The sequence below is a fragment of the Pongo abelii genome, chromosome 12 (genome assembly GCF_028885655.2).
Source record: "Pongo abelii isolate AG06213 chromosome 12, NHGRI_mPonAbe1-v2.0_pri, whole genome shotgun sequence".
Taxonomy (NCBI): Eukaryota; Metazoa; Chordata; class Mammalia; order Primates; family Hominidae; genus Pongo; species Pongo abelii.
Window position 1 is genome coordinate 43,337,199 of NC_071997.2, and position 26,704 is coordinate 43,363,902.

Consider the following 26,704-nt stretch of genomic DNA (forward strand, 5'->3'; position numbering starts at 1 on the left):
TCTCTACCCCTACCAAGGAAAAGTAAATGAAGTTTTCTGTGAATGGCTCTATCTTTTGCTCTTTCCTCTTTTTGGCCAAATCTCAAATGATAAAGGGAATTTGTCATGTGGGTGAGAGATGAGACTGAAGTGATTATCAAGTGTGCTGGTTCGCAGTTAGAATGGTGCATGACAGTAACCTGGGGAAATTACAAGCAAATCTCTAGGATATCCCGTGAAGATTTTAATATAGTAAATCTAATATTTACTATTAAATATTACTGGACATGTATGTTTTAAAATATTTCCTTGAAGCTGGGCATGGTGGTGCCTCTAGCCAGAGCAACAGAATAAGACACTGTCCCTAACAACAACAACAATAAAAAATTTCTTGAGACTCTGATACGCTGCTGGTTAAGAACCACTGAACAGATAAGTGTAATATAAATTCCCATATCTCAAACACATAAAAAATCTCTAGAAGGGTTGGATGATAGGTGCTGCTTCCTTTAAATTTCTCCTTTCCAATAATATGAGCCTGACCTTTATCTGTCTCTACCTCTGTGGTTGGGAAGTTAAAAGGACTATTATTTGCAATATCTATCAGCGTAAGAATAACACCTTTTCTTTGCCACCATCACTTATTCGCTGCCATTCATAGGGGTGTTAGAAATTTGCTATTGTGGACTCTTTTAATAAGTAGAGACTGATTCTTTCAGGACTCTGAGTCTCTTTGTTATCATTCTGGTGATTATTAAAAGCAGGGTTCTCTCAATTACAATAGTAAAAATTTCTAAACCTTTTTTAAAGCTGAAGCTCTATTATGGACTGCCTCAGTATGTCAGTTAAGTACATAGAACTCTGGCATAATCAGGATAGCAGTTTTCAACACTGAACACCATGAAGTTAGTAAGAATACAGAGAATGCATGTAGGTCATTATTAGAGCTTTAATTGATAAGCCATTGTATTTTTATTTCTGATTTATATTTTACCTAAAATAAAAAAAGTTAAGTAAAAATTAATATGGAAACTAGAATACAAATAAATTTTTAAAGGAGTTATATACCAGGGTCCTAAGATTATAATTACATAAATATTTGCATCAGGGTCCTAAGATTATAATTGAGAATAACATTTCATACAGAGCTTTCTGACAGCTAAGATAAAAATATTACTAGAGAAAACTTATGGACTATTTAATAATAAGCAATGAAATTTCATTTGAAGCCTATCTCTATTAATTCAGAACCCGGCCCTCTGAATTAAAAAGAGATAGGCTTCAAATGAACTGTCAATCATGTCAGAATCTCAGATGACAATGTCCCAGGAGCACCTGACATTGTCATCTGAGATTCTAACACCATTAATAGAGAATGAGGCAAGTGCGTATCACCCAGAGGAAACCTCCACCTTTACTGGTAAGCTCTCATAATTGTATCCCTGAAACTCTCATTTCTCAAATGTTAATGTTCTCCAAAATAAGTATTTACAAATAGGGATTAGGTGAAGTTCAAAAGATTTCTCAGATACTAGACACATAATGCACAGTTTTGTAACATTTTTCAAACATGGGTGATCATGGAGTCTTTCTTTTGGGGTATAATGTTCAACTTCTGGTAAAGTAAATATCCTTTGGAATATATTAATAGTTTAAGAAACACTGCTCCATAGATAATAATTTAGATCATTAATAAAAATGCCTGAAACATTTATTACTGTGTCTTAGAGTTTGAGGACGTAGAGAAAAAAATACAGCTGCTGCCCTCAAGAAGCTCTTGGTTCAGGTGGGAAACAATAAAACCCTTGAAACACGCCATGCTAAATGCTGTGACAGAAGCAAAGATTCTTGGAACTGGGAAATGTTTGAAGTGAGTTTTGGAGATGACCAGAGTTCTTGTGGTGAGGCAGAGGAGGTTGTTTCCAGGGGAAGGAGCAGAACACAGAAAAGCACCGAGGAGTGAAAAGAAAGGGACTACCTCTTATGTCCTTTCAATTGTATATATTTAAGCTCACAGGATCTTACATAAGGTTTTCAGTTCAGTTGATAAATATGTAATTTTGTGATTATAAATTGCTGCTGTTGTTTTACAGTATGAATATCAACCACTTTTACTTGCTGTGAGTCGAAGAAAAGTGAAAATGGTGGAGTTTTTATTAAAGAAAAATGCAAATGTAAATGCAATTGATTATCTTAGCAGGTACAGACTTTAGTTCTTATTGTGTTGTTTTTAAACCTGAGTCATTTTAAAGTGGTAATGGTCACTCAAGTCAGAAATATTACATTAATAAGAAGACTAACTTTTAATTATTGGGATATAGTGAGAAATAACACAGATCATCACTTAGGTAGAAAAACAATTATTTGGACTGAGTAACATAAAGAACAGTGTATAGCAGGATTCGTCTCTCTATATAGACATTATACACATAAAAGGCTTCTATATATAGAAAGCTCCGTATATTGATAGATGTTTGTTATTTGTAATATGATGTGGTGTTATTTATAATGTAATAATATGATGCTTTTGATTGTATGATCTTATGTTAGCTAAAGGGGCTTCATGTTAGTTTTTCATTTCTACTGTGTTTTGATGTTGTTTTTAATTGATATGGGGAGAGGGAGAAAAGATAGCTTTAAATGGATAAAACTTTATTTTAATGAAGGCAAGCTTTAGGTTCACACAGGACTGGGTTTAATCCCTAGCTTTCCCACTTGCTGGATGTGTGACCTTGGTAACATTACTTATCACCAAGTATGTTTTCTTCTGTGAAAAGGAGGGTAATAATATATCCTTCAAGGGCGGTTGTGTGTAAGTAACATTATATATATATAATGTTAGAATGTCCAGCTAACAGAGCAAGGTGCTGATGTTTTGGAAACAATGGCTGAGCATAGAAGTATGTGCTTATATATATATATATATATATGTATACACACACATATATATGTGTGTGTATATAATATAATATATATACACATTGTAATGTGTAAGTATATAATGTAACATCATATATGTTATATAATATATACAATATATATTTTATAGATAATATATACAATATATATATTTTATATATATATGAAGTTACTTATACACAACCACCCTTGAAGGATATATTATTATCCTCCATACATACATATATATATAGTATTTAATTAAATGCCTAGCACATGCTCATCTGCATCATTAACTGAAGCTACGACTACTACTATTAGGATTCCTATTAATATTATTGTTTTAAGCCTGTAGATAGCTCTTATCTGACCCTTTAGCTGATTTTGTATTACAATACATAGTATCAGACTAGGGAAGAAATGAATAATTTTTCACTTAAATTTGCCTACTGTAGATAGGTGGCCTGAGCATAGTTTCTTGCCCATCAAAGGACTTTAAGTTAGCAACTTTATGTCATACCACAGTGGGACAAGAGACTTCCTTTTTGTTCCTTGCTTTTAACCTTTGTGGTAACTTGCAAAGATAAACCCTTGAGCACCCAAGATGCTTGTTTCTTAGTACATGTAATTGGGTTAATTCTACACAGACAGGCAACATATTAAGTTGATAAAGTATATAAACTTAGCTTTTAAAATGTCATTAAATTTTTTAATTACCTCTCTGTTATTTTAGATCAGCCCTTATACTCGCTGTTACTCTTGGAGAAAAAGATATAGTCATTCTTCTTCTGCAGCACAATATTGATGTGTTTTCTCGAGATGCGTATGGAAAGACTGCAGAAGATTACGCCATTGAGGCTAGGAATAGAGTGTAAGTCTTTACATAAAAAGGCTAGTGAACACTAAATTGAAGTTTAAAATAATTGTAATAATTGCATCTTATATATCAGGTGAGATTTCATAGTTTGGTTCAAGTAGTTTTCAAGTGACAAATTTTCAGGTTTTTAAGTTTTCGAGAGTTGTGCAACTTCATCAGCCAGAAATCAAGCAAAAGGCTAGATAAGTAGCAGTAGGTGCAGGATTCTTGACATTGAAACTTTTAGGACTTTTCTCCTTAGGGATTCCAATGTTGTACATTTTATTTCAAGTATAACCCCTATGCATAGGATAAAGTAGTTTCACATCTTTGATTTTTCTAATTAGTTATTTGGGCCTCAAAATGGCCAGTTTATCAAAAAATCTTGTGCTGTGTACTGGGGACCATCTACTATAGCCTGATCATTGAATTTTTCAAGAACCTAAGGGGTTCCCTAAGTCGAAGGAAGACAATCAGTGTCTACAAGTCAGAAGGAGAAGGGGAAAGGACATTGTAATGATTGCTTTGTTTTCATTGATTCTGTTGCTGCTTTCTTGCCATTGAAAGTACTCTTGCAGTCTGGTAATGATTAACCTTTGCCACCAGGATGCTCTTTCTGTTTGAGATCCCTCAATCTTCATGTTGATCCATAAAAAGGCTTCAAAGTTACAACTATTTTTTTTAATTCACTTGCACATACTTATATGCTCAGCCATTGTTTCCAAAACAGCAGAACCTTGCTTTGTTAGCTGGATATTCTAACTTTATCAACATACATACTGAGCAAATTGACACTTTCACCCACACTCAAAACCTGATGTAAAGCCCACATTTTAACCTGGGCTTCTAGACCTTTATGGTGAGTTATTTTTTGAGTCCCTTTTTTTTTTCTCTTCAAAGCAAATATTAGTTGGGATAGTTCTAAATTGTCAGAGATATTCAAATAATGTTGTAGAAAGAGATCACAGTTTTTTTCTTTATTGCTACCAGATCTGTACTCTGATACTTTTTAAATAAACAGTGTAAGAGCTTTTCTCAGGTAGTGGAAGCTTCTATACCATCCTTCCTTAGAGTAGCAGGCATCGACTTGTGGTTGGCCCCTCAAGTGATCTGTTTTCTATAATAATGAAGATCTCTCAAGCTGCTTGCATCGCTATCTCAAGTTTATAAAATATTTTCAGATTCTACCTCACAGGAAGCCATTCATCGGAATTATGTAAGTCTCAAGTTGGTTAGTTAGATTTAACAGAGCTAACCCTCATCCATGACTTATCAGCATTTATATGTAAAAGTAAGGCTTTGTGCTTGCTTTGGCAGCACAAATACTAAAATTGGAACAATACAGAGAAAATTAGCATGGTGAAACATTTCATATTTTGCAGTCACGGGAAGGTCATTTGGCTGTTTGCTAGCTAGCTAAGTCATAGTTTGAATCAAAACAAAATGGGTAGACCCTTATATTAGAATTGTGATTTTTCACTACAAAAACATTTGTGTAAGGTGATCTATAAACTGAGAATGGAGATAAGTAACACATGGGGTGTTGTGTAAATATTTTGTTAGTATGTATCTTGGAAATGAGAAAATGTCAACTTTCGTCTACTTCATGGAACTTAAAAAAATGAAAGTAGGGTTTTGTCTTCCATGTCAGTTGGAGATAACATCACTGATGGAGATTAACCATCATTCTAGCAAACATCTGCCAGTTCAGTTAGAGTCTGTAGAGAAGTAATAGTGTTAGCCCAAGCCAGATCTTGACATCTATTACTTTTCTGCCCTTGGAATTGATGAGCTCAATAATAGTGAACAATCATGTTACCTATTTTAATGAAATAATGTATTCATAAATTAATTTATTTACGAATTATGAAATAGCTGAGATGCCCTGAATTATAAGCCACAAATAATAGAACAATAAGCAAAATTAGGACTTAACATTTTTCTTAAACTGAAGCATTTGAATATTAGAACCTATGAAAAAATACACATTGGGTTTGATTTGGGATTTCAAAATAGTTTCAGCAATAAAGTTCAAGAACAAATTCCACTGCTTTACTATTTCTCTGTGAGTGTTAAAAATGCTACTTCATTAAACCTATATAACAACCTAGTGAAAGAAGATAGTAAAATCTAGAAGAAGACATTGTGCCTAAGAGAAGCAACTTGTTTAAGAGCAAATGCCTGTTGGCTATAGAGCCAGGACCTTCCAGTAAGAGCCAGGAAGGTGACTTTCCATTATGTCAAGCTGATGTGAGACAGTTTGCTGAGCTATACTGCCTTCACTTCATGAGTACTTCACCTGTTTTTATTATTTAATTAGAAAGGTACTAAGAAGTTTGTAGAGCTTACAGAAGAGAAGTATATAGGATAATTGACATCCTGATATTGTTTAAGATACTCTAATAATTTAGTATATTTGGCAAATGTTTTTGATAATAGTGTTAAAATATTAATTTCACTTATTTTTATGCATAGCATTTTCAGACTAATTTCTGAATACAAAAGAAAGAAATCTGAAGAGCTTTCTATAAATAGCAATCCAGGTAAGATTTCTGATAGTGAATTACTCTTGATGGTACTACCATAGATAAAAAAGAAGACATTTTGATTACAAAAAACAGTTTAAAAAAATCACGTTTAAATTGCACACATTTAAAAAATACTCAGTAGTCTAGATTTTATAATTATTTAAAAAGTTAATTGAAGGTAGTTTATAATCTCAGTATTGTTTGAAAAAAATTATTATTTAATTATGGTTCCTAATATTCTAGATGATCTTTTTGTGTAAATAAGAATTTTTAAGTTATTATGTTGCATGTTTTTTATAGTCACATAATAATGAATTAGACTTTTTATATAATTAGAACTTCTATTTAATTTGTAAAATAAATTCTTTGCAGTTAATAAATGAATCAATAACTATAGTTGGCCCTTGAACAACATGGGATTTAGTGCTGCCAATCCCCATGCTGATGAAAATACATATTTGGGATGTTATATATATTATATATTGTATTCTGAGTACAAGAAATTAAGCTAGAGAAAGGAAGCTTTTGCAGCAGTTAAAGCTGTAGTTTCCTTGTAGTTCAATGGTTGAACTACTGTCAATCCAGTGTAAGGTGTTCACCCATCCATGGTAAAATAAAGTAAATTTACTCCATTTACTCATTTTAAAATGTTGGTCTTTTTTTTGCCCTTCTGCCTTCTTCATTTGTTTTACTTAATTTTTTATTTATAAAAGAACAATAATAGTTGGTAGGGACTTTTTTTCCTGTGAAAACCATCAGTGAAGAGGCCATGTTGATCTAGGAAATATAAACATATTTATTTGGTAGCAGTAGAAATATAAAGCAGAAGCAGAAAAGAGGTACCGTTAATATGATTTAGTGAGCATTGAATGTAAAACATTAGTGGGGAGAGAGAAATCTTGGATCATTCATAGGTTTCCAGGTTGTGTACTGGCCTTTATACTGCACATGAGAAAGGAGTAGGATGTGTTCACTGAACGGAGAAGTACAGCTGGTCAACAGGGAAGAGTAACTTCCCTCCCGTCCAACTCTGAGGTTGGAGATGCAGACGCAGAATGATGTTATTATAATTATTAGGCAAAGTCATCGATCTCAATGAGCTGTCCATGATGCAGATGTAGAATGAGAAGGCATCCAGTGACAAAACCCTGCGAATGTCAACATTCCCTCCCACCCTCAGAAAAAAAAGAGTTGGTAAAGGAGAATGAGCAGTGGCTAGAGAAAAGTAGGAGAGGAGTCAGAGGAAGTGATGTTGCAAAAATAAAAAATGTGAGAATTTTAAGGAGGGAGTATCAATTCTAACAAGTAAGATTACTAAAAAGCCAATTAGATTTAACTTTTAAAAGCTCTTTGGTGGTACCCTTTTCAAAAGAACCATTTTTGAGGTGTAATGTGTGCTGTTGATGTGATTGGCATGTCTGGTGCCCAAATATGGAGGAACAAATCTACCAAGATCCTACGTAACTCTTTTGTAACTGCAGAAGCTACGTGCACAGGGTCAGGGAAAATGGTCTTGACTTCTGAGTACATGTGCCCACACTTTTACAGAATTGTGAAAACCTAAGGGTACATGTGTGAGAAAAACTGTGGTCTTCTTATCTGCTCCTTGTGGAAATACTTAGTTTGTACTGAAATCCCTGATAAGTTCTTCTGGATGCATTCTGAAACAAAAGTCTGGCAGCAGTAACTGGAACCAGCTTGTCCAAAGCACATACATCCCGACTCTCTCCAACATGGAATCATAACACAGCCGCATTTCGAGAGTTTCAAGTTTCAATAGGAAGTAGTCTACAGACGAGCAGTTTGGAGAAGCTGACATCTTTTGTATAATGTCGTGGAGAAAAATATAAGGTGATATGCTGAGTATACCAAGTCTCTGTGTTCTGGGACACTTTGTTTTAGTGCAATTCCCTTTTCATGGCCTCTTCTAATATCTCTGCTTTTACTGTTTTCTTTTGAATTTCATCCCTAAAGAAAATATTATTAGAACACATTTCTAACTTAGGTATTTTTGACAACTATGTATGATTTTCTTTTAAGAGAATTAGCTACCTATTCTAAATTATATCTGGTATTCTATTAATCTTTAATGCTAAACTTGTTTATATCTTTAGCACAATGACAGTGTAAGTGATGCTGGTCCTTTAAGATTTTAAGTTTCTTTTAAATTTTCAAACTTTAAATGTCTTTTAAATTTTCAAATTAAGTTAAGGCACTTAAGGTGTCTTTTAAATTTTCAAACTTGACATAGTTTTAATGTAAAACACTTTTCTGGTATTATATTTCTTCAAATATTGGTAATCTGTTACTTAGCTGGAATATTTGGTCAGTTGGATTACCATACCTTTAACCATCTATATATAACTTCCTTGATTTTTTTTTTTTTTTTGAGATTGAGTCTTTTGCTGTTTCCCAGGCTGGAGTGCAATAGTGTGATCATAGCTCACTGCAGCCTCAAACTTCTGGGTTCAAGTGATCCTCTTACCTCAGCCTCCTAAGTCGCCGAGACTGCTACAAGCATATGCCACCATACCAAGCTAACTTTTTTATTTTTTATTTTTTAGAGACAAGGGTCTCTCTCTGTTGCCCAGGCCAGTCTCAAACTTTTGGCTCCAAGTGATCCTTCTGCCTCAGCTTCCCAAAGTGCTGGAATTATAGTCATGAGCCATCATGCTGGTCCATAACTTCCTTTATTCCCCCAAATGAGTTTAAAGTCCTATTGGCCCTTAATAATAAAAACCCACTGTTTGGGAGGAGAAATGGATAACTCATTCTACATTTTAAATGTGGTTTTTGACTTTTTGACCTGTTCTGTGAAGAACTGCCTTTAACAGATGATTTTTAGTTTTAATAGATATTTTTAGTTTTATAAGAACTTAAGAAAAAAGATTAGAAACAAATTAAATGAGCTCTATGATTGATAGTACAGTATTATATCCAATGGCTACATATATTTCTATGATTATCACAATGACCTGAATGATGCAAATTATTTTACGTATGTTTTTATTAATATATATATTTTTTGAGACTGAGTCGCTCTGTTACCCAGGCTGGAGTGCAGTGGCACGATCTCAGCTCACTGCAACCTCTGCCTCCTGGGTTCAAGCGCTTCTCCTGCCTCAGCCTCCCAAGTAGCTGGGACTACAGGCGTGCACCACCACGCCCAGCTAATTTTTATATTTTTAGTAGAGACGGGGTTTCACCGTGTTAGCCAAGATGGTCTCCATCTCCTGACCTTGTGATCCGCCCACCCCAGCCTCCCAAAGTGTTTGGATTACAGGCATGAGCCACTGCCCCCAGCCTACTAATACATTTTAGAGACAGGGTCTCACTCTGTTTCCCAGGCTGGAGTGCAATGGTTATTCACAGGCACAATCTCCACTGCAGCCTCGAACTTTTGATCTCAAGCAATCTTCCTGCCTCAGCCATTGGAGTAGTTGGGACTACAGGTGCGTGTCATTGCACCTGGCCTGATCCCCAATTATTATAAAAGAAACCTTGGCGAGTTGAAGACAATTGGCTGTGATCTTTTTGTTTCTCTTCTAGAAGCTTTCATACTATGGGATATATTTTTAATCATCCATATTCTCAATTTTTTATTCTGGTTAAAATAGGATTGCTGCTTGTTTTTCATTATTTTTTGGCATAATTATTTCTATTCGTTTATGGATTTATTCATGCAGAAATACAGGAATCTCAAAGGCAACTGTTAAGGAAAACAGATTATGGAAAGGTATTCTATAAACAGTCTTCTGATTGTAGTCACAGGTCACATCACCTTAAAGAAAACTAATTTCATATAATGCCATTATGTCAGGGTTCCCCAAGACCACCTCTGTGTTTGGTGATTCACTTGGAAGGACTCAGCAAGCAGTCCTACTCTGGGCTTTGATTTGTTACAGTGAAAGAATACAAAGTAAAATTGGCTCAGGGCAAAGGGGCATGTGGCAAGTCCTGGGGAAGCCGGGCACAAGCTTCTGGGAGCCATCTCCTGTGGCGTCACCAGGATGTGCTGAATTCCTGCAGCTTCCAATTTTGACAGCACATGGGCAGTGTTGTCTACCAGTGTGAGTCTGACTAGAGACTTACACAGTGTCCAAGGTTTTTATGGAAGCTGGTTACATAGGCATTCTGTCTCACACACACACAAATTCCACACTTCCAGAAGAAAAGCAGCTGTTCAGAGTCAGGCACATTGTTTATGCAAACAGTTTAGGTACAGTGAGCTAGTTTTCTCAGGAAATGGTGACAAACCTTTAAAATGCAAATTTCCAAACACCAGCGAAGGGCCAGTTTTGCATGTAAGCCTTTCTAAGAATGACAGTCTTATGACTGTTATATGGATATTTTCTTCACAGCAGTTACAGCCCCAACTTAATTTTAGTGTCTTAAAAATTCTATTTAATAGTGAATAACATGGTGATATAACTTAGCATGGTGCTTATTTCATTTGCATCAGTTGCAACTTAATATGAAATATTAAGTTTCTGTGCTGTTAGATTTTGGAATTTTGGTGAATATTTAACAGTTTTCTATACAGAAGTTACTATGGCAATATTAGGTAATTATAATCTATTCTTATTCAATTAACCTTTCAGTAAAATGGTTAGATAAAATAAGTAATGATTTCTGATTTAAAATTAAAATAAAAAATTTGTTTCAGTTTAATTATATAGATGGTTCAGTTTTGTTTTATATTTTGTTAAATTTCTGTTTATAATTATGAAATTTAAAAAATCAATCATTTATCAGTTACTTTCTTGCCTGTTAATACAGTTATTTGCTTTATGTACTTTTATATACTATAATTCTGGAAAGAATATTCATGTTGTGTTTCAAATTGAGTACATCTTGCTATAATATATGGTAATATATTATAGTAATATATTAGTAATAGAAGATTCAGTGAAAATCTTTTAAAAAAATTAATAACTTTATTTTAAGAGCAGTTTTATATTCTCAGCAATATTGAAAAGAACCTAAAGAGATTTTTCGTATATGCCATCCCCCCTCACGTGCATAGCTCCCCGCATTATCAATATCTCCCACCTGAGTGGTACATTTGTTACAATGGAGAAGCTTACATTGATGCATCATAATAATCACCCAAAGTCCATAGTTTATATTTAAGTTCCCTCTTGGTATTGTACCTTCTATATAGTTGGACAAATGTATAATAAATGTACCCGCTGTTAGAATACTTTCACTGCCCTGAAATTCATCTCTCTTTTTTTATTCCTCCTTCCCAACTAACCCCTGTCAACTACTAGTATTTTTACTGTCTCCATAGTTTTGATATGTCCAGCATAATCATATATTAAGGATAATATAGTGGATATCTTTTTCAATATTATGAAACATAAATTTCCAAGATAATTGAATGTATTCAATTAAGCTATCCATTGTGCTTTTTTGCTTTTAGTTTATTAATGTAGGATTTAATGGCATACGCTTTACATGTTGAAAAAGCATAATTTATATAGACATTTGCCACATAATGGGGAGGGTTGAGGAAAATGACTTCATGCTGTGTACTACACAGCACTAACTGGATCATCCCTCTCTGTGAGATGGGTCCAGATAGACTAGCAGTGGAAAGGGACAATCTCAAGAGGTTGTACTTCATAAAACTGGAGCCAGAAAGTCTCTCCTATTTACCTTGCAGTTGGAAATAAGACCAGCTAGTGAATACTATAGGCATACAAATATGTTTCTTACTGACCTTCTTTCTTTGTGGGATCAGTTTGAAAACAGTCTATATTATTATAACATGACTCACTTATAACTAGGTTCTCCATCATGAAAAATGCCAAGAGAGTCATACTATTTTTGTTTACATAAAGTGACAAAGATTTGTTGTTGTTGTTGTTTTTCCCACTAGGTAGTGGGACAACTGTTGGCACATCTTGGTAGCTCCAGTGAGTTTATGGTTCCTTTATATATATTTTATATATTAGAAAGTACTCCCTGGCAACTTGCCATACCATTCCCAGTGTTTCTTTATAAGCTTCTCTCTGACAAGGAAATAAGACTCAGATTGGATAAGCTTTTAAGGGAGTGATATTTTCTCTATGTGTGTTTTTTTGAAGGAGCTAAAATGAAAGCTGAATTTAAGCATTGTTTGTGCCCTAAATAGGGTGAATGAATAGCTAGAACTAAGCAAACTTACCAGAATCTTCCCTAGGAGAGGATTAGTGAGAGTAAGGACACTGATCTCTCTTAGGCTCTTCGGCACTGGCAGCTGAAAAGTCTTTGCAGGGATCCTTGATCCTGGTCTGTATCCTGTGTTTTGCCATAGAATAGAGTACAGTTTTCATAGACCTAGATTTTTTGAATTAGAGTGCTTTATCCTAAATAGTTTAAACAGAAGAGGTGGAGAAACTGTTGTGTTTCAACAAAATAAGTACAGTAATTTCCTCTTATACATGGGGGATACATTTCAAGACCCTTAGTGAATGCCTGAAAACATGAATAGTGCTGAACTGTATGTGTACAATAATTTTTAAAAATACATATATATCTATAATACAATTTAATGCATAAATTAGGCACAATAAGAGATTAATAATATCTAATGGTAAAGTAGATCAATTGTAACAATATACTGTAATAAAAGTTATGTGAATGTGAGCTCACAAAATATCATGTACTATAATCACCCTACTTTCTGCACTGATGTGAGATGATAAAATGGCTATGTGATAAGTGAGGTGAATGCAGTAGGCATTGCCATGTAGTCTTAGGCTACTATTGACCTTCTATTTGACTATATGTCAGAAAGAAGATCATCTGCTTCATGTGATCTTGGATCCGTGAGCCATGATGATATTGCTGGTTGGATGTTAGGAACAGATTATGTCAATGACTAATGAGCAGATATCATATATAATGTGTATGCACTTGACAGAGAGATGATTCACATCTTGGGCAGACTGGGATGTAATGGCTCAAATTTTGTCATACTACTCAGAATCTTATGCAATTTAAAACTTATGATGTATATACATCTGGAATTTTATTTATGGACCATGGTTGACCATGGGTAACTGAATCTGCAGTCAATAAAACCACCAATGTCATATTATGAAATATATATTTGGTCTTCAACACCATTTTCTGTCATACAACTCCTAAAATCCTCAGAATTTCCAAACTGATATCATTTGTATGCTGATGATTGATTTACGCCAGGCAGCCTCCAGATGGCTTCAGGGTGGGGCTCATCATCAGAAAGATCAGGGTGTGATTAGAGGGGTGGGACTTCCAGCCCCACCCCTCATCTCCTGGGATGTGAGAAGGGCTGAATATTCAATTAATCAGTGGTGCCTATGTAATGAAGTTTTCATAAAATCCCAAAAGGATTGGATTTGGAGAGCATCCAGGTAGCTGTGTTCAGCTACCTGGAAGCTCTCCAATACATGAAGGCGTACGGAGAATAAATGGATGTTCCCAGAGGGTGAGTGCCCTGGGAGGACATGGAAGCATGTTACTTTCCCCCCATATCTTGCACTATGCATCTCTTTATCTGTAGCCTTTAATATTCTTTATAAGAAACTGGTAAATGTGTTTCCATGAGTTCTCTGAGCCACTCTAGTAAATTAATCAAACCAAAGAGGGGGTCCTGGGAAACCCAACTTGAAGTCCAACTGGAAGTTGATTAGAGGTTCTGGAGGCCCAGACTTGTAACTGCTGTGGAGAAATAGCCTTGTGGTACTGAGCCCTCAACCTGTGGGATCTGACACAATCCCCAAGTAGATAGTGTCAGAATTAGAGGGCACCCATGGGAATTGATTGTTTGCTTGTTGCTGGGGAAAAATACGTATTTGGTCACAGAAATCTTCTGTGTTGATGATTGTTGTTGCGGTGTGAGAGAAGAGGAACATCATGTTGAATATGTGTTTTCTAAACATACAGCAGATAAGGGGGACTGCTGTATACTGTGTTCTAGCTACTCCTGGTTCATTTGTCCAGAAATCATGTTCTTTGACAATGCCTGCTCATTATATTGATTCTACTAATGATGCCATTTTCTGTCAATCTGATATGCTTCTGTTAGAATTATGACTATTTTATACTGCAATTCACTTGTAACAAATTTTGATAATATATTCTTCTTTGCATTTGATAAATATATGCTAAGCACATAAGAAAGGAAATAAGAGTTCTTAATTCATTAGTTGCCTACAAATAGTATAAATAATAATTTTAGTATAGCCTCCAAGTATGTTTCTAAAGAACTGCTTTGTAACAAATCATGAGAGTCTCTGTAATAAAGCATCAAGGTCATATACTTTTTTTCCTACAAGGTCTAAAGCATGTACAAAAGTTCATGATTTTTTTTTCTTTTGAGATGCAGTCTCACTCTGTCACCCAGGCTGGAGTGGAATGCCACAATCTCGGCTCACTGCAACCTCTGCCTCCTGGGTTCAAGCAATTCTCCTATCTCAACCTCCCGAGTAGCTGGGATTACATACGTGTGCCACCACACTTGGCTAATTTTTTTTTTGTATTTTTGTTGAAATGGAGTTTCACCATGTTTGGCCAGGCTGGTCTCAAACTTTTGACCTCACGTGATCCATCCACCTTGGCCTCCCAAAATGCTGAGATCACAGGCATGAGCCACTGTGCCCAGCCTGCATGATTTTTTTTTTAATAAAGAGTCTTGCTATGTTGCCCAGGCTGTTCTCAAACTCCTGGGCTTCTCAAGTGATACTTCTGCCTCAGCCTTCTGAGTAGCTGAGATTATAGGAACAAGCCACTGTACATATATATATATATATATATATATATATATACACACACTGGGTATATGCCCAGTAATGGGATTACTGGCTTAAATGGTATTTCTGGTTCTAGATCCTTAAGGAATCACCACACTGTCTTCCACAATGGTTGAACTAATTGACACTCCCACCAACAGTGTAAAAGCATTCCTATTTCTCCACATCTGCTCCAGCATCTGTTGTTTCCCGACATTTTAACAATCACCATTCTCACTGGTGTGAGATGGTATCTCATTGTGGTTTTGATTTGCATTTCTCTAATGATCAGTGATGATGAGCTTTTTTTCAGATGTTTGTTGCCTGCATAAATGTATTCTTTTGAGAAGTGTCTGTTCGTATCCTTTGCCCACTTTTTGATGAGACTGTTTGTTCTTTTCTTGTAAATTTGTTTAAGTTCCTTGTAGATTCTAGATATTAGGCCTTTGTCAGATGGACAGATTGCAAACATTTCCTCCCATTCCGTAGGTTGCCTGTTCACTCTGATCATAGTGTTGGAAGTTCTGGCCAGGGTAATCAGGCAAGAGAAAGAAATCAACGGTATTCAAATAGTAAGAAAGGAAGTCAAATTGTCTCTGTTTGCAGATGACATGATTGTATATTTAGAAAACCAAATGGTTTCAGCCCCAAATCTCCTTCAGCTGATAAGCAACTTCCTCATAGTCTCAGGATATAAAGTCAATGTGCAAAATTCACAAGCATTCCTATACACCAGTAATAGAGTGCTAAATCATGAGTGAACTCCCATACACAATTGCTACAAAGAGAATAAAACAGCAAGGAATACAACTCACAAGAGATTTGAAGGACCTCTTTAAGGAGAGCTACAAACCACCACTCAAAGAAATAAGAGGACACAAACAAATGGAAAAACATTCCATGCTCATGGATAGGAAGAATCAATATCTTGAAAATGGCCATACTGCCCAAAGTAATTCGTAGGTTCAATGCTATATCCATCAAGCTACCATTGACTTTCTTCACAGAATTAGAAAAAAACTACTTTAAATTTCATATGGAACCAAAAAAAGAGCCTATATAGCCAAGAGAATCCTAAGTAAAAAGAACAAAGCTGGAGGCATCATGCTACCTGACTTCAAACTATACTACAAGGCTACAGTAATGAAAACAGCATGGTACTTATACCAAAAGAGATATATAGACCAATGGAACAGAACAGAGGCCTCAGAATTAATGCCATACATCTAAACCATCTGATCTTTGACAAACCTGACAAAAGCAATGGGGAAAGGATTCCCTATTTAATAAATGGTGTTGGGAAAACTGGCTAGCCTTATGCAGGAAACTGAAACTGGACCCCTTCCTTATACTTTATACAAAAATTAACTCAAGATGCATTAAAGACTTAAAAATAAGTTCTAAATGTATAAAAACCCTGGATGAAAACCTAGCAGTACCATTCAGGACATAGGCATGGGCAAATACTTCATGACTAAAACACCAAAAGCAATGGCAACAAAAGCCAAAATTGACAAATGGGATCTAATTAAACTAAAGAACTTGTGTGCAGTTTTATTTGGGAGTGTGTGTGGGGTACCCCTGAGTTTTAAAAATGAAGAAAGTAAGTAGTCATGCTTTCCTGACTCTTTGGTAGACATAGCCTTTTAAGACAGTCATTCTGAGCTGTTATGGTCTTAGGGTTTTCTATACTACTTAAACTTATTGACGACATGTAACTAAGAACTTGAATTAATTTTTTTTAAAAAAAAAACAAAAAAGAAACCACCCAAATGCACATTAAAAACCTCTTACAACATATGTGCACATTCATAGATAACATGTAGAACTTGATTTTGTGTATGAAAACCTTGTAGAAAAGTTCAGACAGTGCACACAATGACTGCAACTTGGTCTTTGTAAAATCAGTGATATATATTTCAGATCTATCCACGTTGACCCAGTGAGGTATTTGATTTATTGTATGATCTAATGATATGCCATGTGATGACTGCAGCATATTTAATTATGCTCTGTTCATGCTGATACCATATGGACATAAATATGATGACATACCAACATGGATATGCTTACGTGGTTGCTTTTATTGATCTGTACTATATTAGAAATGAAACAGAAGTATTGGAAATCCTAGCAAGCATAGCTGTATCTCTCCCATGGCTGTGTTGATTGCAACTGTTTCCCCCTTAAAGCATGTCTTTTTGACATGTCATGACCCTGAGAAAATCCAGTGTGTGCTTTTCAGAGAATAACAGTAAGGAGAGGAAATGGCCAATGGTCAAAGTGTTTCTTGTCCTCTCGGCTCCCCCTCATGAATGTTAAGCTCTAAACTACTCAGGTCACAATTTAGAACCCCTTTGTTGATCCCTATAGAGTGTTCCCGGCTGTCAAATGACAAATAGACCCTTGAAGAAAAAACACCCTGTAAAGCCGTATTGCTCTGGTTTTTGTGTGTGAATGTGTGTGTGTGCTTGTGTGTGTGTGTGTGTGTGTGTTTTTCTCTTCTGAAAACTGTAAATAGAATAATTTTCATTACAAATGAAAAAATTTCTGTTCCATATTTATTTCCTGTCTCATGGCACTCTGCTCTTCTTGGATCTAGTAAGGATCTCAGCGTGTCTTTTTTGTACCTGCAAAAAATTACATCATTCTTCATTTTTCATGTCAATTACTGACATGTTTTCAAGTCTTCACAAGTTATTTCTGAAGATGTTGGTGCATTGAGGAGAGGCAGTGTCACTGTAATTAAAGAAGTTTTTAAATAGGTTATATTCAATAACATTTCAGAGCCTGTTTCTCTGGAAGGCATAGACATAGTGGTTTTATGCGTAGTTAAACATAAAATAGCTCCACAAAGTCTTGTGTACGTGAAAGTGTTCATATCCTGGAAGATTCTAATTTACTACTCAGTAGTCTCTCCTGGAGAGGAAAATAGGTAAGATAGGCTGCTAAGCCTATGATAATAACTCATAATATGAGGTGAAAGCATAGAGACAAAATGAGAGATGATAGATACTCAAACCGATGTGAGTGAAGAACAGCTGTGAAACAGAGTGTCTATGGGGAGAGAAGGCCATGGGGCTGCTTTTGTGAAGAAGGAATTTGTACACATTAGTCAAGTATCTGATACATTTAACATTTTAATAAAGCAAAACCTTATGTTCACATGTGTCAGAATGGGATTGTACAGATGTCACAATACAGTAGTGGTGAGAATAATGAAGAAATGAATGTGGAGGGCAAAGAATGAAGTCCACCAATATGGATATTAGATTTATGAATGAAAAAGGGTGTATGTCAAATTGGGCAGAACAAAGAAAGCAGCTAGCTAGGTAATTTGGAGGTTTCTGATGAGGAGACTTGTGAGGAGTCACTTAATGGAAAGTGGAAGTTAGAAGGATGAGGGTGACCCACAGGGTTTCATTTCTCCTCCCTAGAAGTTTTGCACATCAATGATATGTGCTTCGTTCACATCAGTTAGCATATTGGGATGCAGCTTAATCTAGAAAAAGTGTTTTTTTTTTTTCCTTTGGGAAAGCTGTGTTTGCTGAGGTAGTTATTTCATAAAAGGACCTGAGAGACCCCTATGGTATATTATATCAAACTAGCTTTAGAAACAAAGTAATAAAGGAATGTATATCTTGAGTACTAAAAAAAACTACCAACATTCTTGGCAATCATGATATATATATATGTACATATATATATATTTGCTTGGTTATTAATAAGAAAAGAAGTCTCTGGTGATTTAGAGATTTTGTTTACCTTATTTATGTGGGAATCTGATTATGCATTATTTCTTTGACATGTATGTTTTTGCAAAAGTGGAAAAAGAGATGGCAAAAGAGCTGAACTGCTGAATCTCGGAAATGTAGGAATATTAGGAGCCTTCATGAGTACAAAGAAAATGATTTTTTAAATTATGACTCTTAGTATAACTGAACTCACTTCAGATACATTTAGAATATTTGCATAAAAGATGATTTGATTTTGGCTGCTCCAGAAACTACTGGAAGAAGGAAAGAGTACTAGAATTCAGATAAACCACAGTGACTGATTACTTCTCTTTGTTACTATTGGGAGTCAGAGACATAGATTTTGTTGATATTAGTTATTCAAATGAAATAAACATGAATGTGCATACATTGGCTTTGTTTTTCAAGGAGCTAACTTTTGGATACAATAGCAATTTAATGAAAATTCTTTAGAGAATAACATGATACTTCAAACCAGACTATTTTAGAAACAAAAATAATGTTGAATTCATTAATTGATTCATAAAGTGGTTATTTTCAATGAATATTGGAGTCATTTCCAAATGTAAAAGCTTATTAATATATAATGCTTGTAGCAGTTTTATTTTGTAGAAGTATGTCAATATTGATAAATGATGATACTTTTTATTGAGGTTTATATATTACACCTTATTGCCATGAGTGGATGAAAAAACTTTCAGAAGGCTAAACTAGAGAACGCAAGAAACTTGGGCAATTATTACACCACATGGGTCTGAGAAATAATGAATACTATCTACTAGGATTCACCAAACATATATCCAAGCTGATCAATTTAGGACACTTCCACTGAGATGTGAAGTGTACATTCAGCTGAAGTGTCATTGTAATTGTGTACCTTCTCAGTTATCGGGCAAGTTAAAGAGCATGATGAATGTTTGTAGTATAATGGTGTATTTCCTTCTCATCTCTTGCACTAAAGACACGTGACAGCATGTACCACCTGCTTTGACATTGATTCACAGGTGCATGAGTTGCTCCTCTGTTTTTAGACCACATTTGTTTTTATCCCTCCACATATCCACATTGATACTGACACTGTTTCATTTTAGTTTTAGACATATGTCAAATCATGTCACGTTTGAAATTGTAAGTGTATATTTCATGAAGCCTGTATTGGTGTTTTCTTCAGTGTATTTCTGTCATGTTCCAGTCCCAAGACACAAAGTATAAAACGTAAAAACCTAAACTAATATAGGCAGAAGGATACAGCTTGATGGTAACAGTGCATGAATGTATGTATAATTTTATCATATTTACATATGGTTGATTATGTATCCCTTTTGCTTTTCAGTGTCTGCTCAGAAACAACTGGCCTTGAAGGTAATTGCACATTCATTTCTGTTTTGAACTATTAACTATATAGTCTGTGAAATATACTTTATGTATTGATTATTTTGTTTCAAATCCTATTCAGGCTACAAGTGACAAGAAAGATTCTGTTTTGAATATAGCCACAGAAATAAAGGATGGAGAAAAATATGAGACAGGTAATTTTGCAATACACATTTAATGTCATGTTCACTCAGGATAGAAGAGATCTTCCCTTCCCTGAATAAATTGCAGGGGGCTCATTGAATCTGCACATTCTGATTCAGCAGGCCTGAGATTCTGCATTTGTAATAAGTTCTCAGGTGATGCAGATGCTACTGGTCCTTGGCCGTGATCTGAGTAGTAAGATTATATTCTTCCCCACAGTGAAATTGGCAAGAACGATTGGAGAGCAGTGCAAGATATAACAGGCTAAGGGACAGCATAGTCTTGCTTTAATTCTACAGCATGTTTCCATCATAAAGGGAAGGAGAAAGAGATTAAGTAATAAAAATTATAGGCATCAGATCATATTGTTAAAACCACAAGGAAGAAGTGATTGGAATAACCCATAAACAATGTAGAAAGAGAACTAAGGAGACCTCTGATGTGGTAATTATTTTATCAAGGAAGAGGGATTGTGAGGCAAGAAGGAGGGAAAAGAAGATGTTATTTATGTAATTTTGGAGTTTCTGCTGCAGAAACCTGGTGGGACTCACTTCAGATGCATTTGGAATATTTGCATAAAAGAAGATTAGATTTTGGCTGCTCCAGGAACTACTGGAAGCAGGAAAGAGTGCTAGAATTGTGATGACCCACCGTGACTCATTACCCTTCTTTGTTACTATTGGGAATCAGAGATATTTGTTTTGTTGGTATTAGCTATTCAAATAGGATTATCATGAATATGCATACATTGGCTTTGTTTTTCAAGGAACTAACTTTTGGATAAAATAGCAATTTAATGAAAATGCTTTAGAGAATAACATGATCCTTCAAACCAGACTATTTTAGAAACAAAAATAATGTTGAATTCATTAATTGACTCCTAAAGTGGTCATTTTCAATGAATATCAGAGCAATTTCCAAATGGAAAAGCTTATTCATATCTAATGCTTTTAGTAACTTTATTTTGTATAAGTATGCCAAATTTGATGGTTTATTATACTTTTTGATGAGGTTTATATATTATACCTTCTTGCCATGAGTGGATGAAGAAACTTTCTGAAGGCTAAACTAGAGGATATAAGAAATGTAGGCACATTATGACACCACAGGCATGTGAGAAATAAAGAGTATTATATACTAGGATTCACCAAACATATATTTAAGCTGATCAATTCGGGACACTTCCACAGAGCACTTGGGAAGTGTACATTCAACTAAAGTGCCACTGTCATTGTGTACCTGCTCAATTGTCAGGCAAGTTTAAGAGCATGATAAATGTTTGTAGTATAATGATATAAATCCTTCTGATGTCTTACATGAAAAACATGCAGGAGCATTAATCACCTGCTTCGACATTGATTCCCAAGTGTATGAGTTGCTCCTCTGATTTTAGATCACATTTGACCTCATCATTCAGCATATCCACGTTGACATAGACACTGTTTTATTGTAGTAATAGACATGTGAAGAATAATGTCACATATGAAATTGAAAGTGTTTGTTTCGTGAAGACTATACTTCTGTTTTCTACAGTGTAATTCTGTCATGTTCCTGTCCCAATACACAAAGTAGAAAACATCAAAGCCTACGCTAATTCAGGCAGGACGATACAGCTTGATGCTAACACTGCATAAATGTATGGATAACTTTATCATATTTACATATGAGTGATTATGTATCCCTTTTGGTTTTCAGTGTCTTCTCAGAAACAACCAGCCTTGAAGGTATTACACTCTCATTCATATTTTGAATTATTAACTGTACAGCCTATGAAATATACTGTATGTATTGATTATTTTGTTTGAAATCCCATTCAGGATACAAGTGACAAGAAAGATTCTGTTTCGTACATAGCCACAGAAATAAAAGATGAACAAAAATCTGGGACAGGTAATTTTGCAATACACATTTAATGTCATGTACACTCAAGATAGAGGAGAACTTCCCTTCCCCGAATAAATCAGCAGGGGGCTCACTGAAGCTGCGCCTTCTGATTCAGCGGGCCTGAGATTCTGCATTTGTAATAAGTTCTTGAGTGACGGTGATTCTGCTGATTTTTGGCCATGATCTAAGTAGTAAGACTATAGACTTCCCTACATTGAAATTGGGAAGAAGAGCCATCGGAGAGCAGTTCAAGATGTAATGGGCTCAGGGGACAGCATAATTTTGCTTTAATTCTACAGCATGTTTCCATCAAGAGGGGAAAGAGAACAAGATGAAGTACTAGAAATTATAGGCGCCAGATCATATTGCTAAAACCAGAGGGAAGAAGTGATCGTAATAAGCCATAAACGCTATAGAACAAGAAGTAATCAGACCACTGATGTAGTAATTATTTTCCTCTGGGAAGAGGGATTGTGAGGCAGGAAGAAGGGAAAAGAAGTTATTTATTTAATTTTAGGGTTTCTGATGAGGAAACCTGAGGAAACTCACTTCAGATGCATTTAGAATGTTTGCATAGGAGAAGATTTGATTTTGGCTGCTCCAGGAACTACTGGAAGCAGGATAGAGTGCTAGAATTGTGATAAACCACAGTCACCGGTTACCCCTCTTTGTTATTATTGGACATCAGAGGTATATGTTTTGTTGTTATCAGTCAGTCAAATGAGATAAATGTAAGTATGTATACATTGGCTTTGTTGTTCAGAGAGCTAACTTTTGAATAAAATAGCAATTTAATGAAAATACTTTAGAGAATAACATGATCCTTCAAACCAGACTATTTTAGAAACAAAAATAATGTTAAATTCTTTAATTGACTCCTAAAATACTTATTTTTAATGAATATTGGAGTGATTTCCAAATGGACAACCTTATTAATATCTAATGCTTGTAGCAACTTTATTTTGTGTAAGTATATCAAATTTGATAATTTTAAATACATTTTGATTAGGTTTGAATATTATACCTCATTGCCATGAGTGACTGACAAAACTTTCTGAAGGCTAAACCAGAAAATACAAAAGTGTAGGCTCATTATTATACCACATGGGTATGAAAAATAATGAATATCATATAATGGGATTCACCAAACATATATCCAAGCTGACCAATTCGGGACACTTCCACTGAGGAGCTTTGAAGTGTACATTCATCTAAAGTGTAATTGTCATTGTGTACCTGCTCAATTATCAGGCAAGTCAAAGACCATGATGAATATTTGTAGTATAATGGTTTAAATCCTTCTGATGTGTTGTATGAAAGACATGCGCGATCCTGGCTCACCTCAACTTTCACCTTCTGGGTTCATGTGATTCTCCTGTCTCAGTCTCCTGAGTAGCTGAGATTACAGGTATGCACCACCAACCTGGTAATTTTTGTATTTTTAGTAGAGACTGGCTTTCACCATGTTGGCCAGGTTGGTCTCGAACTCCTGACCTCAAGTGAGCTGGGATTACAGGCGTGACCCACCGAGCCCTGCCTACATGATTTTTAAAAAATTTTTTTAACTTTTAAAAAATAAAGATAGAGTGTTTCTGTGTTGCCCAAGCTGGTCTGAAATGCCTGGGCTTCTCAAGTGATACTTCTGCCTCAGGCTTTTGAGTAGCTGAGATTATAGGAACAAGCCACTGTGCTCTTTTATGTTTTTAATATTCCATAGTTTCCTATTGTTGATTTAAAATGCATTTTACTTTTTGTTTAATAGTGCTTCGTGCTGTTGAACAGTGTTTAAACAGGTATGATTTCACAGATTTTTTAAAGTGATATGTTAACTTAGTGAATAGAGAGAATAGAAACTAGTACTGTTTAGTGTTCTACTCTGTGCTAGACACCATATTACATGTTTAACATTTATCATGTCATGTCATCTCCACACAGCTTTACAAACTATTTGTGCTATTATTGCTTTTTTACTAATTAGGCAACTCTGCTTTAAAGAGGTTGAAATATTGGCTCGTGATTCCACAGTAAACAGGTAGCCAACCCATGATTTGACCATCATCCTGCCGGGCTCTCTAATCATTTCTTTTGCCCTTAAGCATAGATGGATACAGACCTATGCAGCAATGCGATCACAGTACTGGTTTAAATCAGATCAATTCAGAAAGTCACATTTTGTTATGTATTAACTCTCTTTAGAGTGTTCCTTAGAAGCCTGGCTACTCCAAAAGTTTGTCCAAATATTTTGGAAATGGCAGTGGTAACCATATTACTTTTTTTTTTTAAACCGTCAAAATTTTAAAGGCAGATATCAGTTACCTGTGGCCACAGGACCCCAAGTTTTTCATAAGCAAGACCAGGCCAGTCCTAGAAAAATATTATCTTACTGTGCTTGGAGAATATCCAAATATAGTCCATGTTATGTTAACTATATTTAGCATATATTAAAAGGATATTTCTAATTCATTTCTCTACTTACTGCCACCCAGTTAGGTTTTCTGTTTAAGTGAGTACCCTGCCTCATTCGCTGAAGCTTTTTCTTATTTTCTGGATTCTTCTTTTTTCCTTCTATGACATTTTGATATTTTCTTGATTTCTTTTCACTTTCTCCACTGCTTTTCTTAGGGGTTAAGATCTTCTATTATAGTTTTCATGTATGGCAGCTAAATATTCCCCATTTTCCTATAGACAAAATCAGAGGTGCGTAGAATTTCAGAATGTTAAGAAATCCTAGAGACTAAACAAAATATCCTCTAGTACTTGAATCCTTGCTTAACATCCTGATCAAGTGGTTGTTCAGGTGGAGAACCTGAAACTCAAAGAGAGAAAATTATTTGGATACAATAAATCAGAGAAATGAGAATTGCACTCAGGTTACTTAATTCAAAACCCAGTCTTCTTTTACTTCATTCTGTCACTGAGTGATTTTAGTTTTAGAAAGAGGGAGTGGCTCTAGTGAACACAGTGGAAGAGGATGAGAATGGAATGAGCTGTTGAACCCAATGAAAGTGGATAAGAATGGAATTTGCAGGGGACAGCCAAATTTGAAGAGAAACAAAGAGTTAGTTGGATAGAAATGAGGGTTTTAGGAAAAAATCTGAATATCTGGCTTATTACAATTTGATAAAGATAAGGGAATTGAAAACACAGGATGTTGGGAGTTATCAAGAAAGGCATATTAGAATATGGCGTTCAAGGAGTTCTGAAGAGGTTGCTGCCTTTTTGTTTGTTTAACTGGAGGAACTGACAAATTTCAAGGTTTTATTGAAAAATGTTAAAAGAATTTGAGCCACTGGAAAGAGTCTCCAGAGCAGATAGGAATGTGGTATCATCTTCCATCCCAGCTTACAGAGGGTTTAGAATCCCTCAAGAACTAGGGAGCTGGAGATTGCTTAAGTACTTAGATCTGTGACCCAGGATGGACGTCTCTTTTTTTGTGACTCTTTTCTGAATTCTCTCATGTACACATAGGGTAGGGCAAATGTAGGATTGGCTGGCAAATCAGAAATGAAGCTTCATTTGGGTAGTTGGTAACATGCGTATGCTTGGGGTGGATGACTGAGACTTACTTACTTTCCAGAAGCAGAGGAATAGAGAGCTCCTACTCTCAATTATGTTAGTCCATCTTTTGAGGAATCTGGGCTTTCCTAGGCTGAAGATGTAAATTGGAGATTGCCATGGAATACCCTGGAGAAGAGGGATTCAGAAATGGGAGCCCATAGGAAGGAAGATATTTAGATAGTGATGAATGAAATGGAGCTTTAAGTACTTAGGAGGGAGTCTTTTCCAGCAGTCTCTCTGTTGGGTATCTGAGCTTGCTGGGTATCTCTCTCTTGGGTATCTCTCTCTTGGGTATCTGAGCTTGGGTATCTGAGCTTGGTTCTTAAGCTTGCTGGTTTTTGTGGATCTGAATAAGGCAGGATCTATATAATGACAATAATTGGATTTTAAAATTTTTAATGTTTTAATCTTCTTTGAAGAATATTCCCAATAACAACATAACAACATATATATTTGTACTTTGACTTTTGTACACTCAGCTTTCAAACATTTGCAGTATTTCAGGGGGCTCCCTGTAGTGTTCTAGGGTGAAGAGAGTCAATGGGCCCTCTTTAAGTAGCTTACATGCTGAAGATCCAAGACTCCCATTTTCCGGTGACACAGACTAGTCTTTGAATCAGAAATAGATAATGGAGAAGAGACAGTGCCTTTTCTACCTGTTTTAGGTTATCAGGTTTACTCCAGTTCGGTAACAAAAGTTGTGTCAGATATCAGTTGGATTTTCAGTTTAGTCTTTAGGGTAGATAATTTATAAGGACAAATTATTGTCTGGCTGTGCCATTATGTTGTCTGTCACTATTTGTTATGGGTTTAAGGGTGAGTCTGCATTGGATATTTTATAGGTTGGGAGAGGTAGAGGCAGAAATAGGTAACTGAAATGTTTTCTAAAACGGAAGCCATATCTTAATTATATCAAGAAATATTATTTAATATAAGGATAACTGACCTTCCTCAGACTTTGTTTTA

The 26,704-nt window shown here is 35.4% G+C and overlaps 1 protein-coding gene across 1 annotated transcript in view; it reads left to right on the forward strand.

Moving 5' to 3' along the window:
- Positions 1 to 3,606: 3,606 nt before the first annotated feature.
- LOC129057523 (ankyrin repeat domain-containing protein 36A-like) overlaps positions 3,607 to 26,704 on the forward strand; it is a 68,656-nt gene continuing 45,558 nt past the window's right edge. The window contains exons 1-7 of the mRNA XM_063713569.1: positions 3,607 to 3,748; positions 6,209 to 6,276; positions 20,112 to 20,140; positions 20,235 to 20,307; positions 21,992 to 22,020; positions 22,114 to 22,186; positions 23,943 to 23,973. The gene's annotated coding sequence lies outside the window, so the exon portion shown is untranslated. The remainder of the gene's footprint in view (positions 3,749 to 6,208; positions 6,277 to 20,111; positions 20,141 to 20,234; positions 20,308 to 21,991; positions 22,021 to 22,113; positions 22,187 to 23,942; positions 23,974 to 26,704) is intronic.